The sequence below is a fragment of the Protopterus annectens genome, chromosome 11.part0 (assembly GCF_019279795.1).
Source record: "Protopterus annectens isolate FY-2018-M chromosome 11.part0, PAN1.0, whole genome shotgun sequence".
Classification (NCBI taxonomy): Eukaryota; Metazoa; Chordata; order Ceratodontiformes; family Protopteridae; genus Protopterus; species Protopterus annectens.
The window spans coordinates 1222859156-1222875348 of record NC_056745.1 but is presented as its reverse complement, the minus strand read 5'-3'; the positions used below and the strand labels follow the sequence as shown (position 1 = coordinate 1222875348).

The 16193-nt window shown below is 35.2% G+C and overlaps 1 protein-coding gene across 3 annotated transcripts in view; it reads right to left on the bottom strand.

Annotated features, from left to right (window-relative positions):
• The window catches only part of MAPK8IP2 (mitogen-activated protein kinase 8 interacting protein 2), a 788562-nt gene that overhangs the window by 413640 nt on the left and 358729 nt on the right, over nucleotides 1–16193 (bottom strand). The gene's annotated exons all lie outside the window — the stretch shown is intronic.

Here is a 16193-nt window from a genome sequence, read left to right as displayed (position 1 = left end):
AATTTCCTTTTTGGTGCCTGGTTGTACTGGGTTCAAATCCTTTCTTCTCTCTCTCTCTCTCTCTCTTTTTTTATTTTAATTTTTTTTTCTTTTCTCATGTTTGCATTCTGCCACTCAGTGCAAACAAGGGAATGGAGGAAAATGAATGTCAGGTGTGGCTGTGTTTATCTGGTGCACCGCATTGCTAAAGTCTGACAATTACTAATGAGTCTATGAAACACACCTGCTACTTAACTGATTCTGTGGCAGAAGGCAGAACAAGTTAATGCATTGATAATTTCCTTTTTGGTGCCTGGTGGTACTGGGTTCAAATACTTTCTTATCTCTCTCTCTCTCTTTTTTTAATTTTTTTTTCTTTTCTCGTGTTTGTGTTCTGCCACTCAGTGCAAACAATGGAATGGAGGAAAATGAATGTCAGGTGTGGCTGTGTTTATCTGGTGCACCGAAGCCCATCAGTGTACAAACTGGAGCCCAGAAGCAGACAAGACCCAGAAAGCCAACAACTGTAACAGGATCTATTCAATTAATACTATTGGGCATCATGCAAAATTGCTAAGCAACACTGTTCAACAGTTAACAGCATTACCTTAAGAATGAATAGTAAAATAGGCAATATCATGTAACTAATCCTGTGGCATCAGTTGTAAGTGTAGGACTGGAGTACATATGGTCCTGGGTTCTAGTACAGGGTGTGCAACCTTTGTTTTACTGTTGTCACATTTCAGTTTATAGCAATGAACTGCAACATAGACAAGTGCTTTCTTAACCTTGTTTTGGCAACAGGTGTCTCACCCAGAGACTGAACTATGAACCTATGAACCTATGAACATGGACATGGTCTTGGGTTCAAATACAGCATATTCCATACACTTTTACTGTTGTTCCACTTCCCATTATAGTCACTCTGATTTATAACACTAGACCATAGTGTAGCTAATGCTAATTATATGTATGAGGGCTGAGACACTAAAACTGTGTCAGTTATTTCTTTATGTATCTATGTATTATCACATTTATTATCAAATGTATGACTCTGGATATACTCTGTACTATGTTCCTGTAAGTATATTTGTGTTCTCTGGTCTGGAATGGCCTTCACATTTGACTAACCCACTTACACAAGTGCATGTACATAAAATAATCCTGAAATTGCATTGCTTGCCACTGTTGCGCACTGCTTACCACAGCACGCTACTTAAACACAATGATTGTGATAGCTAAGCCTGGCTATTTTGACAACTCTTAGGCATTCCAAAATAATTTCTTATCACATAATTCCTGCTTAATGCATCAGCTGTGTAATGCTTCACTTGGCACTTTGTGATATTAAAATTCAGTTACTACCTCAATGCCAGTTTTTCTAGTCCAGAGTTCTCTGTGCAGAACAGCTGGCCCTATTAATGAGCACAGAACCTAATTTAGAATGGTGACCAGGGGTGGCTTGTGCTAGTGGGCTGCAGGACTACAGACCCCAGCTGTAAAAAAAAAAGAAAGATAAAGTAAAAAAGAAAACTAAAAGTAAAAAAACAGAAATAAAATAAATGCGAGTCCCGGAAGATCGCGTATATGCACTCACTGCATTTCCGATCCAGACTGCTGGTGAACCAGTCCAGGGCATGTGCACAGAATCGGACTGTCTCACCAGCAGTCCAGATTAGGAAGACAGCATTCAGCAGCAGAGATCCCAGAAGTCTATGCAGTTACAACTGCATAGACTGGAAGGGGATCGGACTGCAATGTCTGCAGGCTGCTACCCAGCCTGCTTTTTTGTGAGGGAAGGACTTGCTCAAGTGGGCTTTACTGTGGAAGGGGCGAGCCTTTGAAAGAACATGGAGTTTGATTTTAGTGCTGCAGGAAGGAAACTACTGGGCTTTGAATGAGTGGACTTTACAGCTGGGCTTAGGTAGGGTGTCTGTGTGTGTGTGTGTGTGTGTGTGTGTGTGTGTGTGTGTGTGTGTGTGTGTGTGTAATGCCCCAGTTAAATATACCTGGTGGCTAGATAGACTCAAACCCTGTACCTTGGGACCATGTAGCAAGAAGTGGAATTCCCTATCCACCACCACTTGTGAAATGTTTGCCTTATATTGTGGTTTTCTGGATTTTGAATAATGACAGGAATTTGAATTTCAGACTTCATATTCTTCAGAAAGTACATGGTAACACAAAACCTTTACCTTTTATTCTAGCAATTTTCTGTTTATAAGATCAATATTTAAAACTTGTCTCTATTTTTAGGGCTGTATTCCCCCATTATTGGCTTTGTCCAGGTGTTTTGTGCTAAGAGGTTGACAGCTATGGTGAGAACTGAATTCAGTAAATGATAGCCATTTAAGTTTCAGTATACCTGTCTTTCAAGAAACAACTGATTTGGTATAGTAGAATGCTGCTGTGACTGTAGTGCACAGGGTCCAGGGTTTAAGTCTTGGCAGTGAAATGCATGGTGGTAACACAGCATTTTATTCTAACAACTTTCCAAGATTATACAAGCAATGTTTTAAAATGTGTTTCTGTTTTTTCAGCTTTTTTCGCCCCCCACAATAAATTTTGGCTTTTTCCAGATTTCCTGTGCTTCAAAGTTGAGAAACATAGTTGAGTATCAAGTAGAGTTTACAAGGAGCTGAGAGCTTAAAGAGAAGTTTAATGCTGCTTATGCTGAGTCTGCTTGTATTGTTAATAGCACAACAGGTAGTGTACTTGCTTTTGATGCAGGAGGCTGTGGGTTCTACTCCCACAGTATACAGATGCATTGCTGATACTGTACTGTGTTGAACTTTTAAAGGGGGTGGATGCTGCAGTCCTGAGAATGTCCTCTTTGGTGGAGATACCTACTAACGATGAACCTGTTATCAGTTTGCCATCCATTCCCTTTTGCAATATAACTAGCTTATCATTTTTTATTGTAACATAGGCAATTTATTCAATGGCAACAGGCACTTTATTTGTAGATGAAACAATGAAATATTAAAGTTGTTTGCTAGCAGCAGCCTCTTTATTAGTTACAAATCTCTTTAACGTGGAATTATTTAGATGACATTTACTTCTGCAGAGATTGTGCATATTTACTGACACTGGTGGATTGTAGAAGTTTGAGTAGACTTTTATGATGGAAATGTTCTAAACTGGGCAGTTTTTTCATTATTAGTGCATGCATTTTGTTTCACTGTTTACCGGAAAAATGTACAAAACAATAAATTTAAAATGGCCTCTAACAACTGTACTGTATTATACGAGGAATATAATTTCATACAATCAGGAAGGTGTATCAAAGAACACATGCATGTTTCCTGTGCAAGGGGCCTATGATTTGAAATGGCCCAAAGTTAATCTTTATCTGCCACTGGCCAGATGTATTTTCTTTAAATGTGGGTTTTAATGCTGTTTCAATGAATGTGAGTTTCAAGGGCAGAGAAGTTTTAATGCCAAATCTATTTTCATTGTGAGACTGCATTGCTTTGTTTAGCAGATGTCTATTAGTGTTTGTGCTGTAAAATGTAAAATAAAACTTTTAAATTAAATCCAAATCATAGTAGAAGTAAAGCAGTATACATTACAGTGTTTATGGTAAATGGGGTGAAATAGCCAAGTAATGGGAGATTGGAATAGGCCCCATTAGACCATGGTTTTGTGAGGGGGGGAAGGGCGGCAAACTCAGACAGCCCCAGCTGAACTATACCTCTTAACTGTCCAGATTTTTGCAGAATGAATAGATTTTTTTCTTCTTATTTATGGTTTGTTCCTCATAAAATTTGTGATTTTCTGGGAAATCATTTAGGAATGAAGTCACTAAATAATGACAGACATTGAGTTTCAGACTTTGTACTCTTCAGAAAAATGCATGCTAAAGCAAGACATATTGTTCTGTCAACTAAGTTTATACAAGAGTAATTTTGTAGTACTTTTTGTATGTTTCCCCAATATATTTGGCCTTGTCCAGATTTCTGTGTTAAAAGGATGAAAGGTATGCGCAAATAAATCACTTTATAAAATTAGGTATATCCAAACCTCTCAAATGTTCCTGACTTCAGCTCAAAATGTTGCTCTCCCCCTAATAATCCCTCTGCAAAATGGCAAATTTGGAAGAAAATGTGGAGGGTTTACAATTAATAAATAATTATAATGATCAGAGTTATAGATTACTTTTAATTTCAGAAATGGATGTAGACTCTTATTTTGTCAGCTGCTCAAGTTAACAGTACTAATATTAAAACGTGTCCCTTCTTTGACAGGTTCCCAGCTGTATTGTGTGGCTATTTTATATTTTTGCATCACATTTTTGGTCCATTTTTCATAAAATTGTGTTTTTCTGGCAAATTAGTGGCACATCATTAAAGATTGAAGTTAGAAAATAATGACAGACATTTCAGTTTCAGATTTCATATACGTCAGAAAATTCATACTAATGCAAGACCTACTATTCTGTTATCTTTCTAAGTTTATAAGAGCAATATTTAAAAATTGTCCTTATTTTTGGGCCTTTGCCCCACTTCTGTTTATGACTTTGTCCAGATTTCTTGCTCTGAGGCTGAAAGGTCTGACAAATGTGTCAGGGCCATCAGTGTCAGCCAGAGACATTTCAAATTGTGACATACTTGCACCCCACCCCCATAGTGACTCTGGATGTGTCCAAGCAAGGCAATGAGCAGTTATGCAGTGTAAGTGTGCAGAGTATCCTCCCATCCAAGGTAGACATAAGTACTACAGTGGCTTTTCATCTGTCCTTGATTTTGCAGAATGTTCTGGTTTTCTGTCATATTTTTATACTGTTGATTTATGCTTCTTATTCAGAAAATGCATGTCTTTGCAGTGCCTGTTGCTCTGTGTTTAAGTAGCAATGCTTTAATGACCATCAGGTAAGCTTGTCTGAGATTGTAAGATGCAAGTAAGCTTTAATAAACATACTGTTAAAGAATTACCAACATTGAAAGCCTTTTTGTTGTTGCCATGCAGAGAATATTTACATAACTAGATAGCGTATAAGCCTTAGGTATTGAAATGCATATGACAGTATTCGTAATAAAGGACAGGATTACAGTATTTTCAGAAGCTCATTACATTTGTTGGAGACTTGCAGTCATCTTTGCAGGCTGTACCCATAAGCTAAACAGAATGCCAATCTATCATGTGTGGTCCATAACCTGTGCAGTAATCCTTTAAGCAATTTATCTTGAGCTTGTTTCTTGTTTGCTGTTCATTTTCTACCTTGATCATTTTTTCTCCATGAAACAAGTAGATAGTTGTTGTCAGGCAGCAGGTCTGTTTTGGATAAGAAACATTTTTACAAGTGGAGGTATTGTTACTTTCAGCATGTTACTTGGTACTTTTATAAAACTGAATATAAATTATAATTTGAACTGCAGTGCAAGGAGAAGTGGTTTGAGTTGAGTGCTGCTTGCTTTTTTATACTTGATTTTGACTGGCAGTCCAGTAATGTATTTAAAAAGTAATATTTTTTTTCATGCCTCGCAATCTTTTTGTTTCCATCTAGATATTAAGTAAGCTGTCATGTAGCCAATGCATTGAAATATTTTTTTCTTCTACAACTCATTTTGTCTTGATTGGACTCTCAATGACGGTTTGGCAGTGGCACCCAGGGCAGAGTATTTAATTAAAGTCCCAGTTTTTGCAGTTTTTAGCATAGCCCCACCCCTTTCTAGTTGACCACACCCTTCCCATTGGCCACACCCATTTAGCTGTCTCCTGCAGCTCCCCTTTGATTAAGTTACCAGCCGCCACTGGATGGTCTACAAATAGAATCCCTAAAACTCTGCCAGAAAAGAACCTAGTAGCAACTCCCAAAGAACAGTATTCAGCACCTTCTGATATATATCTGTCATGCTCATTATTACTATATCACCTCTCCCTTCAACCACCTGCTAGTTCAATGCAGCAGCCTCTAAACCACCCTTTTATTAGTGGGCTTCCACATCTACCATCAAGGTAGTGATCAAACAAAGACATTTTTATGTGCATCATCTGAAGTATTCTGGTTCAGTCCAATTTGCAAAAGCAAGATGGGGTAATATTGTCACTGACTTTTCATAAACCACCATCATATATCGGGACAACCACAGACACCTGACAGTATTTTGGCACAAGGTCTGTAATGAGTGACCACAAAACAATAAATTGCGATTTCCAGCACTGAATCTCCAATCCTCACAAAGTGTTAAATGTAGAGGGTCATATCCTGGTGAAACATTCTCTTGCAAAAATAGTAGGGTTCTAATCTCCCAAATGACAAGTAGTGTAATTTTAAACTCAGGTGCTCCCCATTTTCCTTATAACCACAATGGTTGGCCAAAAAGAAGAATTTAGGTACATTTTATCCTGTGAAAGAAACAATAATGTAGACTTCTACAGTCCAACAAACTGGAAACCAAAACAGAATGCAGCATCTACATGGTGACCTATTGTGTGCCTGCTGACTGCAACATGCTTACAAAGGGACACTTCTGCCAGTATTCAAATGTTCAGAGTTAGTAGAGGCTCTGTGGCTGCTTATGCTTTGAGGTGTTGCAGATTCAGAGCTGTTTAGGGAGAGTTTTTTATAGCCTCAGAAATGTTGTAACAGATATATTACATAGATCTATATAGTAGTATGAACAGTTTTTTAAAAAAAAAAAGTTTATTTTAGTTTATATGATGCTGTTTTACCAAATGTGTAGTTTTGTCTTGATAGATAATTGAATTGAAAACTGTTAACCTCAGTTAAATATAACTAGTATTAAATTGATAAGGTGGTAGCTGAGGTACTGCTGCTTAGGGTAGGGGTTTAATCCTTACATTATTTTCACTTGTTCATTGTTATATGTATATAGTTTTGACATCCACAATATATTTTGTATACTCATTGTCACTACAAACAAAATTGAATCCTATACAAAATCCCATAAGAGATTTAATAAATACAGCTATATTTAAAGGTACACCTAAAAGAGGAGATGTAACATTATTTATCTTGTTATTTGTTATTTCAATCATAAGATTCTTGAGTTTTAAAATGCCAAATGACATCTTTAAAAGGAATTTCTTTAAACATTAATGGATTGAATAATCCGTGTAAAAGGGCAAGCCTAATAAGATACATTAATTTACACAAGGCCAATCTAGTCTTCCTGCAAGAAACCCATCTCTTGAAAAAGATATTGATAAACTAGCCACTAATAAGTATACAGTATTGGTTAGTTCAGAGCACACTCAGAAAAAAAGAGGTGGCTATTTTATGGAATAAAAGTATGCCCATTCCTAAAACCATTAAGTCTTTTCAGGATGACAAAGGAATGTTTTGTATGGTTACAATACAAATTAATGGGAAGACTTGCACTTTAATTAATGTATATTGGATACCTGGAATTGGTATTAATACAGTGAAACATCATATTGATAAGATCATATCATTCTCTATAGGGATATTATTTTAGCTGGTGATTTTAATTGTATACTACATGAAAGTGATACTACCACTATAAGGAAAAGAAGAATTACATCTAATGCAAAACATTTAAATGGTTTTGCTAATTCTTATCATTTGAATGATATTAATAATCAGATAGATTCAAAATCATTACCATACACCTTTTTTCTAACAGATACAAAACTTATTCAAAAATAGATAGGGTCTTTATTTCTAACCAGATGGTAACAGATTTAATTAATTCCAAAATCATTTCATGTCCTATATCTGATCATAACTCAATTGTTTTTGAATTCATGATAAAAAATACTCATAATGTTCAGATCAAAAGGATACCAGCATACTTAACTCAGCTAAAAGACTATAAAGAATATATACATTCAGAAGTACAACATTTTCTAGACATAAATAATACTCCTGAAGTCTCTATTGTCTATGTTTGGGATGCCTTAAAATCATATCTATATGGACAAAGTATCAGATGGTATAATAATAAAAGGAAATCTTGGGATAAGGATTTGTTAGATATTCAAAGTAAATTAGACTCTTATAAACATAATAATAAAGAAAATATTATGGACAAGAAAGTTATTGAAGAAATAAACAAACTAAATGAGAAATACAAAGAAATTTTAACTCATAAAGTTAAAATAACTTTAGAGAATACAAGTTTTGTCTTATTCAATAAGCCCCAAATACTTACATAGACTTAAAATAAAACAAAAAGATTGAATAAACAAAACCATATCAAAGAAATCTTTTCTCTAAGGAAAAGAAGAATGTTTCTAGTATACCAGAAATACTGGATGAATTTAGAAATCACTTTGACAAGATTAACCATAACAACATTAACATGGAACCTAAAGATAAAATAAAGGAGTTTATAACCACAAACATGAATAAAAGCTTAATAAACAACAGATTAAACTATTGGACAAGAGTATTTCATATACAGAAGTTATTACACAAATAAATAAGCTTAAATCAGAGAAAGCACGCGGTAATGATGGTATTATACCAGAGATATATAAAATCCTTTCTAAAACTACATATTCATTAATACATAAGGTTTTTATTTTGGCCCAAACTGAGTTAATAACCCCCCCATCTTGGCAATATACATTTATTTCACCAATTTTAAAACCTAATAAAGATCCAACTAGATGTTCTTCATATCGACCCATCTCATTACTTAATGTTGATTATAAAATGTTTTTGCTGATAGATTGAAGACAATCATCCCTGGCATTATAGATATAGATCAGACGGGCTTCATTGTAAATAGAAATACTTTTGATAATATAAGAAGAACTTTAACATTAATTGATTTTGCAAATAGGAAAAGAAAGATTTAACACTTATTAGTCTTGATATAGGTTCAGCATTTGATTCAGTAAGTTGGGACTATCTGTTTACCTTACTGAAATGCACAAACTTCTCTGATGCATTTGTAAATTTAATTGAGCATTTATACAAAGGAACGCTGGCTTATATTAAGGTAGGAACATATGTTTCACAAAAAATACCCATTCTTAAAGGTACAAAGCAAGGATGTCCACTTTCTACACTATTATTCACTTTAGTAATGGAGCCTTGGGCTAATTTGATTAGAAACAGTACTGACATAGAGGGTTTTGAAATAGACGAAAATACAACATCAAAAATTCAGCTTTTTGCAGATGATGTTCTAATTACATCAGCAGGATCTAATTCTTCTATGCAGTCTTTATTTGATAAAATGATGAATTTTAAAAGTATTTCTGGTTTAATATTCAATGAAGAAAAAACTAAAATACTACCTATATATACAAAAAAATATTCTCATTAGTGATTTTACTAAATATGTACCCAATTCAGGTCAGATAACTTATTTAGGTATAATACTATCTAAAGATATTAAATCTATTATATATAATAACTATAATACCTGTTTTCTTAATATACAAAATCTTTTAATACCTGGAATAATATGTTTTACTATGGAGGAGAGACTTACAATTATTAAAATGATAATATTCCCAAGATTTTATACTTAATACAATCAATAATACTTTCACCTACAAAAATAATTATCAAGAAACTGAATACACTAATGTTAAATTTCTTATGGGCACCTAATAGACCTAGGATTGCATTAAAGAAACATACTAATAGCTGGTCTCAAGGGGGTATTTCTTTTCCAGACTTTAATTTATATATTATCTCTTCTATTATAAAAGTTATTACTTTATTAATAAATCAGTCATATATAAATGGAAAGATTATTGGGAGCTAATTAGTATGCACTTCATGAAAATCTCCTTAACACATAAAAATATGATTGTAAATAACTCCATGTTGTGGTTGCTAAAGGAATTTTGTACTTCACCTATTACACCTAAACATATGGTTTGTTACCCATTAAATATTATTATTAGTTATCCTTTATATTCATGCCCTAAGTATAGGGAATGGAATTTTATTGTATTCCTATAATGTATACTCAGGGTATGCTTATGTCATCTACTTCTGAAGGAGCTCATTTAGCTATAGATAATGATCTAAAGTACTGGTATCAGCTGATATCTGATAATAAAGTTAAAAATCTAGATTTCTTAAAACAAGAATTTGATCTAAGAGAAACTTGCTGGTTAGAGGTTCAGATCTTTAGACAACATCTCATTGATAGAATAGATCTAATGTCTATAACAGTTAAAGAATCTATTCCAAAACTGATTGATTACTTGATATTAAATTTACAGCATAAAGTTTCTGATAAAGGTAAACTTTCATATATACATAAAATTATCAGACAAGAAACTTTTTACAGTGTAGATTCATACTGGAATTATTTCACCTCTATTAATGGGGACCCACCAACTCAACAAGATAAACAATATATATTGGAATCTGCTTATACAACTACATCTTCCATTGTCTGGAGACTTCATACATGGAATTTTACATAGATCTTTTATACACCTTTGATGATGAATAAAATAAATAATAAAGATAATCTATGTAAGAGATGTAATGTAGAAATTAATGCTGACTGGGCTCATATGTTTTATGACTGTATGAAGTTGAAAGAATACTGGAAGTCAATTAATGAATTTTTGCAGGCTCTTTTTACAGATAATTTCATTATTTCTAAGTCTCTTATATTATTCAACACACCTGTACCTCAATGTGTTAAAAGATTAAGTTTCCTTGTTATGGTCTATCCTAGCAGTGGCCAGGAAAATAATAACTAGAAATTGGATTTCAGATACACCTCCTTCGTTCAATGAATTTAAAAATGTTATGAATATAATGTGCCATATGGAAATAAGCACAATTAGAATGAGAACAACTAGAAAAACATCATATTATATTGTATGGGATAATTTACAAAATTTGTTAAAAAATTCTAATTTCAATAGCACGGTATTTTAGTTTAATTAATTGATCTAATTGTAGTGGATGTCTTTGTAAATACTTTAGTTGTTTTGTTGAATATTATAATAATACCTATTTTTAATTACTTGTATAAAATTGTTATGATATTTCTCTTATATGTTAAAACAATAAACCTGTTTTGAAAAAAAAAAAAGAAATGTAACAGATCTAGGGACCTCACAAAATAACTATTAAAACAGTGTGATTCATGTTTGTACCAGAAGCTGCAGCTGTCTTCTTACAAAACAGATCAGTAACCCTACATCTTTATTATAGAAGTATAATGTTCATGAATGCCTGTGTGATTTTTCAGAATTTTATTTACTTGGTCCAGCTCAAATTCTTTGAACTTCCCGGTGCTAACCCCACTAGAAGATTTGAAGCAGCTGAATTACAGACGGTCCTGATTCATGCTGGAAATTGTTTCTACTGCATGTAGATTGAGTAATTATCTGTCTTGGTATCTTTGCTCTGATCCCCAAGTACCCATACAATCAGAAACTTGGCTTCTGAACATTCTGAGCAATCATAAATGCAAGCCACAGTTTGAAATGAAATGTACGCAGAATGAATTTGTTGTTTGTATAACCAAATAAGTGTGCTGGACATTATCAGACCCATTTCAACCATGACCTGGGCCACAAAGGAAAGGTGAGTACAGCATATATGAAGAGTTCAGCTTAGCCACTCATCTGGCATGTATTTGAAAAGTGAGAAGAGAACCAAAGTACCTATAGAAAACCCCTAAAAAAGTGAAGAAGATGCAAATGCCATAAAGATGGTGTAGTGAGGGAAGCATTGAACCTTGGATGCTGATGCTAGAAGGCAGAAATCATAAACACTAAGCCACATTGCTACCTAATGCTATAACCACATGAACATAAATAAATGCTGATGTAAGCTTATCTGTAGTTCAGCAAATCTACAGAAGTGTTCTAGCCAGCCTTTATGTACTCAACACACCCCCTCACTCTCCTTTCCCCTTCCTTCTATGAACACCAGAACTTACATAATGGTCAAGGCTCCACCTCTCCCTAATAAACTCACTGTAGACTCAAAAATACCATCTCTATTAAACAGTATTCTAAATCTCCTTCATCCAGCTGTCCCATGTACTGTCTTTGCTGCTGTAGTCCCTTTTTTCCTTTAATAACAGCCCTAACAAAAAAGAAGGCAGCAGGTCACCACAAAGATTTTGTTTCATGATAATCTCTTAGGTAATACTACCTGCATCTTTAATGTGTATCCTGCAGCCTCCAGTAAACCTAAATCAATTAAAGAACCCAGTTTTCAAATGTCAGCAATATGGTCCTGAATACAGTGGGATGGTTCCTGCCATGGGCATTAACTGGTTAAATAATTTGACTAATTGTCAAAAGAGACTTCACTAAGATAAACAGACATACTACTGCTTTGTCTGTGCAGCCCTCTCGCAATTATAACTCGTACACTGATTTACTGGGTTAGTCTCTGTTCATCTTCCCTGAAAATTTACAACACATTTTCAGCCCATTTTGTGAAAACTAAATGCTACTGATCTGTCTTAAACGTTCTGGACTTGACTAATGTTCCATCAGTATTTTTAAAGTACTTCTGCTGTTCTATTCATTGGGAGTTTATCTTACGTGAAATCTTTATAAAGCAGAACCCTTTCCAAACAAGAATCCTTGACTAAAAGTATGCCTTAAATGCTTATAAGGAAAGAAAATGTAAATAATGTGTTCATGTGTATGTTCATAGTTTCATAGGTAGGTACTAGGCTGTTGGCCCTAGGGCCTATATAAGCCTAGCCAAATGGTACCCAGGCTTTCACCACCCAAGAAAATTATTTTCCTGTGCCCTGTCGAGCACAGCCACAGAAGTGACCCCAGGGTGAATTTCCTATCTCCCATCCAATCATCAAGATTTTTCTTGAAGAGTGCTAATGAGGAGGTCTGTTTGATATAGACAGGTAGTTTGTTCCAGAGTATGGGAAGTCTCTGGGACAGGAATCTATCCCTCCAGCATGTTCTGTTTATTGTGGTGACAAGGTTTAGGTCCCTAGGGCGTGTAGCTCAGAGGGATTGAGATTTCTTTAAGTGGAGCATGTCCAACAACTCTGGGTTTGACATAGCGTTGTATGTTAGGCAGAGATTGCCTCTGAGTAGGCGATATGCGACAGAGTAAAGCTGGAATTTTTTGAGACGGTCTGCATAGGGCATCTGTTTGAGGCTGGTAATCCTCTTTGTCAGGTATTTCTGTGGCCTTTCCAGTTGTTGTAGGTGTCTTGTGAGGTACATACCAAAAGGGTATGTGCGTGTGAGATGAGGAAAGAAAATTTGAATAGTGTGAGAGTGAGTGTGTGTGTGTGTGTGTGTGTGTGTGTGTGTGTGTGTGTGTGTGTGTGTGTGTGTGTGTGTGTGTGTGTTCTGTTGGGGTTTGGAGTGAGTCAGGGAAAGATGATAGACTGCAACAGAGAAAGGGTTATAGACATTTTGCATTTGTCCATGTTCTTTCTATGCCTTAAAATTACATTACATTGGCTTGACAGCAGAACAGGAAAATAAGCCTGTATAGCCTACACTTTAATTATACCACTTAACTGTACAGATTTTTGCAGAATGCCCAGATTTTTGACTCATATTTTTGGTCTCATCCTCATAAAATTTGTGTTTTTTCTAACAAATCATTCAGCATGGAAGCCACTAAATAATGACATATATTCAGACTTAATGTCATTCAGAAAATGTATGATAATGCAAAAACCCGCTATTCTAGTGACTTTTTAAGTTTATAAGACCAATATTTAAAATCTGTCCCCATTTTTTGTGCTTTTGTCAAGAGGTTGAGTGGTATGCTTATGTGTATTTCACATTCTACCTCCCAAACATCCTTAACTTCTCTCTTACTCTTTTTACCCGTCCCGTTCCATCCTCCTGAATGCATCTGGGGACTCCATGTACATTATATCATTCCAATAATCTATTCCATAGCTGCACAGTTACTCAAAGAAGCAGCTCTGAGTCCAGAAAACTATGATCAGAAACATTGCCTATGTCCCAGAATGATGGTTGTGACAAAGAGCTGCATAGATCACAGATGACAGTATGTTGTCAACTGCTCACTACCCATCACAGAACGTCATAAGATGTCAGCTGGACTCAGCCTCCAAGATGAGCTGCTGTCAGCTTCAAAAGATTATGGGCCACAGGTTTTCACAACTTTTCACAGCTCACTGCTTTTCTTGTCATTGCTATATCCACAATGAGACAATTCCTGATGTGCATTGACTAGAGCAGGAACAGCAGACAAGGCTAGGGACAAATGACAAAAAATAGTTCAAAGATCGTAGTATATTTTTCTGAAATGATACTTCTGCTCCTTTTCTAAAGTTGGAACACTTGTCTGACAGCTTGTAAAGTTTTATTTGTAATTATTTTGGGAATCAGCTCAGGATTCTATTTGGAGAGAAAGAAGACATTCATATTAGAACTGTACTTTTAGAAAAAAAAGTAGTTGAAATGGTTGCACAGAAACATAAAGGGGATTATAGAGGGTCTTCACATATTTGGAAGTTGACTCATGACTTATTGTAGACAAGGCAGCAGCGGGTAGGAATTGTACTGAAACATTTAAACTGAGATACTACAAAATAATAAATGGTGAGACAGAGACACACAAGAGAGAAAGTAGGAAGTTTTGGATTTACTTTCAGTGAATGAGTTCCAGTTATCAAATGATCAGCTACGGAGTTGACCCTGCAACATCTAGGAGAATCTCCACCTCTTGTATCTTTTCACAGTGCCAGTACCTAGGTGAGCACAGGTAGCAGCTAAAGAATGATGGAAAGAAAACTGATGTATTCTAATAATGAGTGATGGGGCAGACTGTAAACATAGATATGTGAGATGATGTAGCAGTTATCACTGGAATCAGACTTAAAAAAACAGAAAAAAATGTGTTTGTGAGGTAGGTACTATGATTTATATTAGTGTCAACAAATATGAGAATTGCAAGCAGATAATTTTTTTAAATGTAATTTTAGTTGCTCATGTTCCACCTGGACAGAGGAAGTTGGTGTTAACTACCATAGATACTTACCTCTGCAAACCTCACTCACCTATTCACCTACAATTGGAGTAACTCGAGATAAATATTGCTAGGCTTGTAAGTGCTCTAAGGCTGTTAGCCTAGTAACTTCCTATGAACCTATGAAAAGGAGGTTGAGCCCTCCCCTTCACTTACTTCTGGAGAATTCACCCCTACATTTCTTCCCTCTAGATATAGAACCTATCAGATTGCAACATCTTAGGGTAAGGGAAAAAAAATCTTAATTTTAATTTTCAAAATAATGTCCATTTGCAGTTCTTTTTTTTTTTTAATTACAAAACGAAACTCATTGTTTAACTATAAGTAAAAATGTCCTTTCTGAAAACATGTTTTTAAGATTAATTTAAAGCTTTTCATGTTTGGGATTTCAATGTACAATTTCAAACAATTATCTGCACCTGCTTAAACCACATTTATCCTTTGAAAGACTGCTAAGACATTGTCAAGGTAGTGAATGCAGAAAAGGGGAGTGGAATTCACCTACTGTTATAACCTACAGTTCTCCATGAACACATGACCTGTGTTGCCCAATCAGTGAACACCTGTGTCATGGCAGGCGATAACAGCCAGCTTGTGGAAACAGTGCAATGTTTTAATTTATGAAGCAGCCACAGCTCATCTCCTCTTTTCTAACTTCCCACATGCTAGATCAAAATTACACTGGTTAATGCTGAGCATGCCAGGGTCATTCCTGTTAAGAAGCAAACCATCTTTCTTAAAGTATAAGCTTAGTTTACTTAAATGATTAAAAAAAAAAAAAAAAACATTCACTGTATTTTGCAACTCACACACAGTATACCACAACCATGAGCAGTATAATCTATTAGTGACATGTCTCTTTGTGGCTTCCCATCCATACTACTTTGACATTTAAAATAAGGAAGTACCCTTGATTTGCGATAATAGTAGCATGCGGACACACACAGAACAACCATACACATACACACACACACACACACACACACACACACACACACACACACACACACACACACACACACACACACACAAATCACCATCTACCCACTGTATTTCCCGTACAAAAGTGATTTCTGGGATAGCCAGCTGACATACGTCTCAACCTCTCAGAGCAAGAAATATGGACAATGCCATAAATAAAAATGGGACAAAGGCCCAAAAATAGGGACACATTTTAAATACTGCTCTTACAAACGTACAAAGTTGATAGATCAACAGGTTTTGCATTAACATGAATTTTCCAAAGGATATGAAGTATGAAACTCAAATGTCTGTCATTATTTTCTAACAGCAA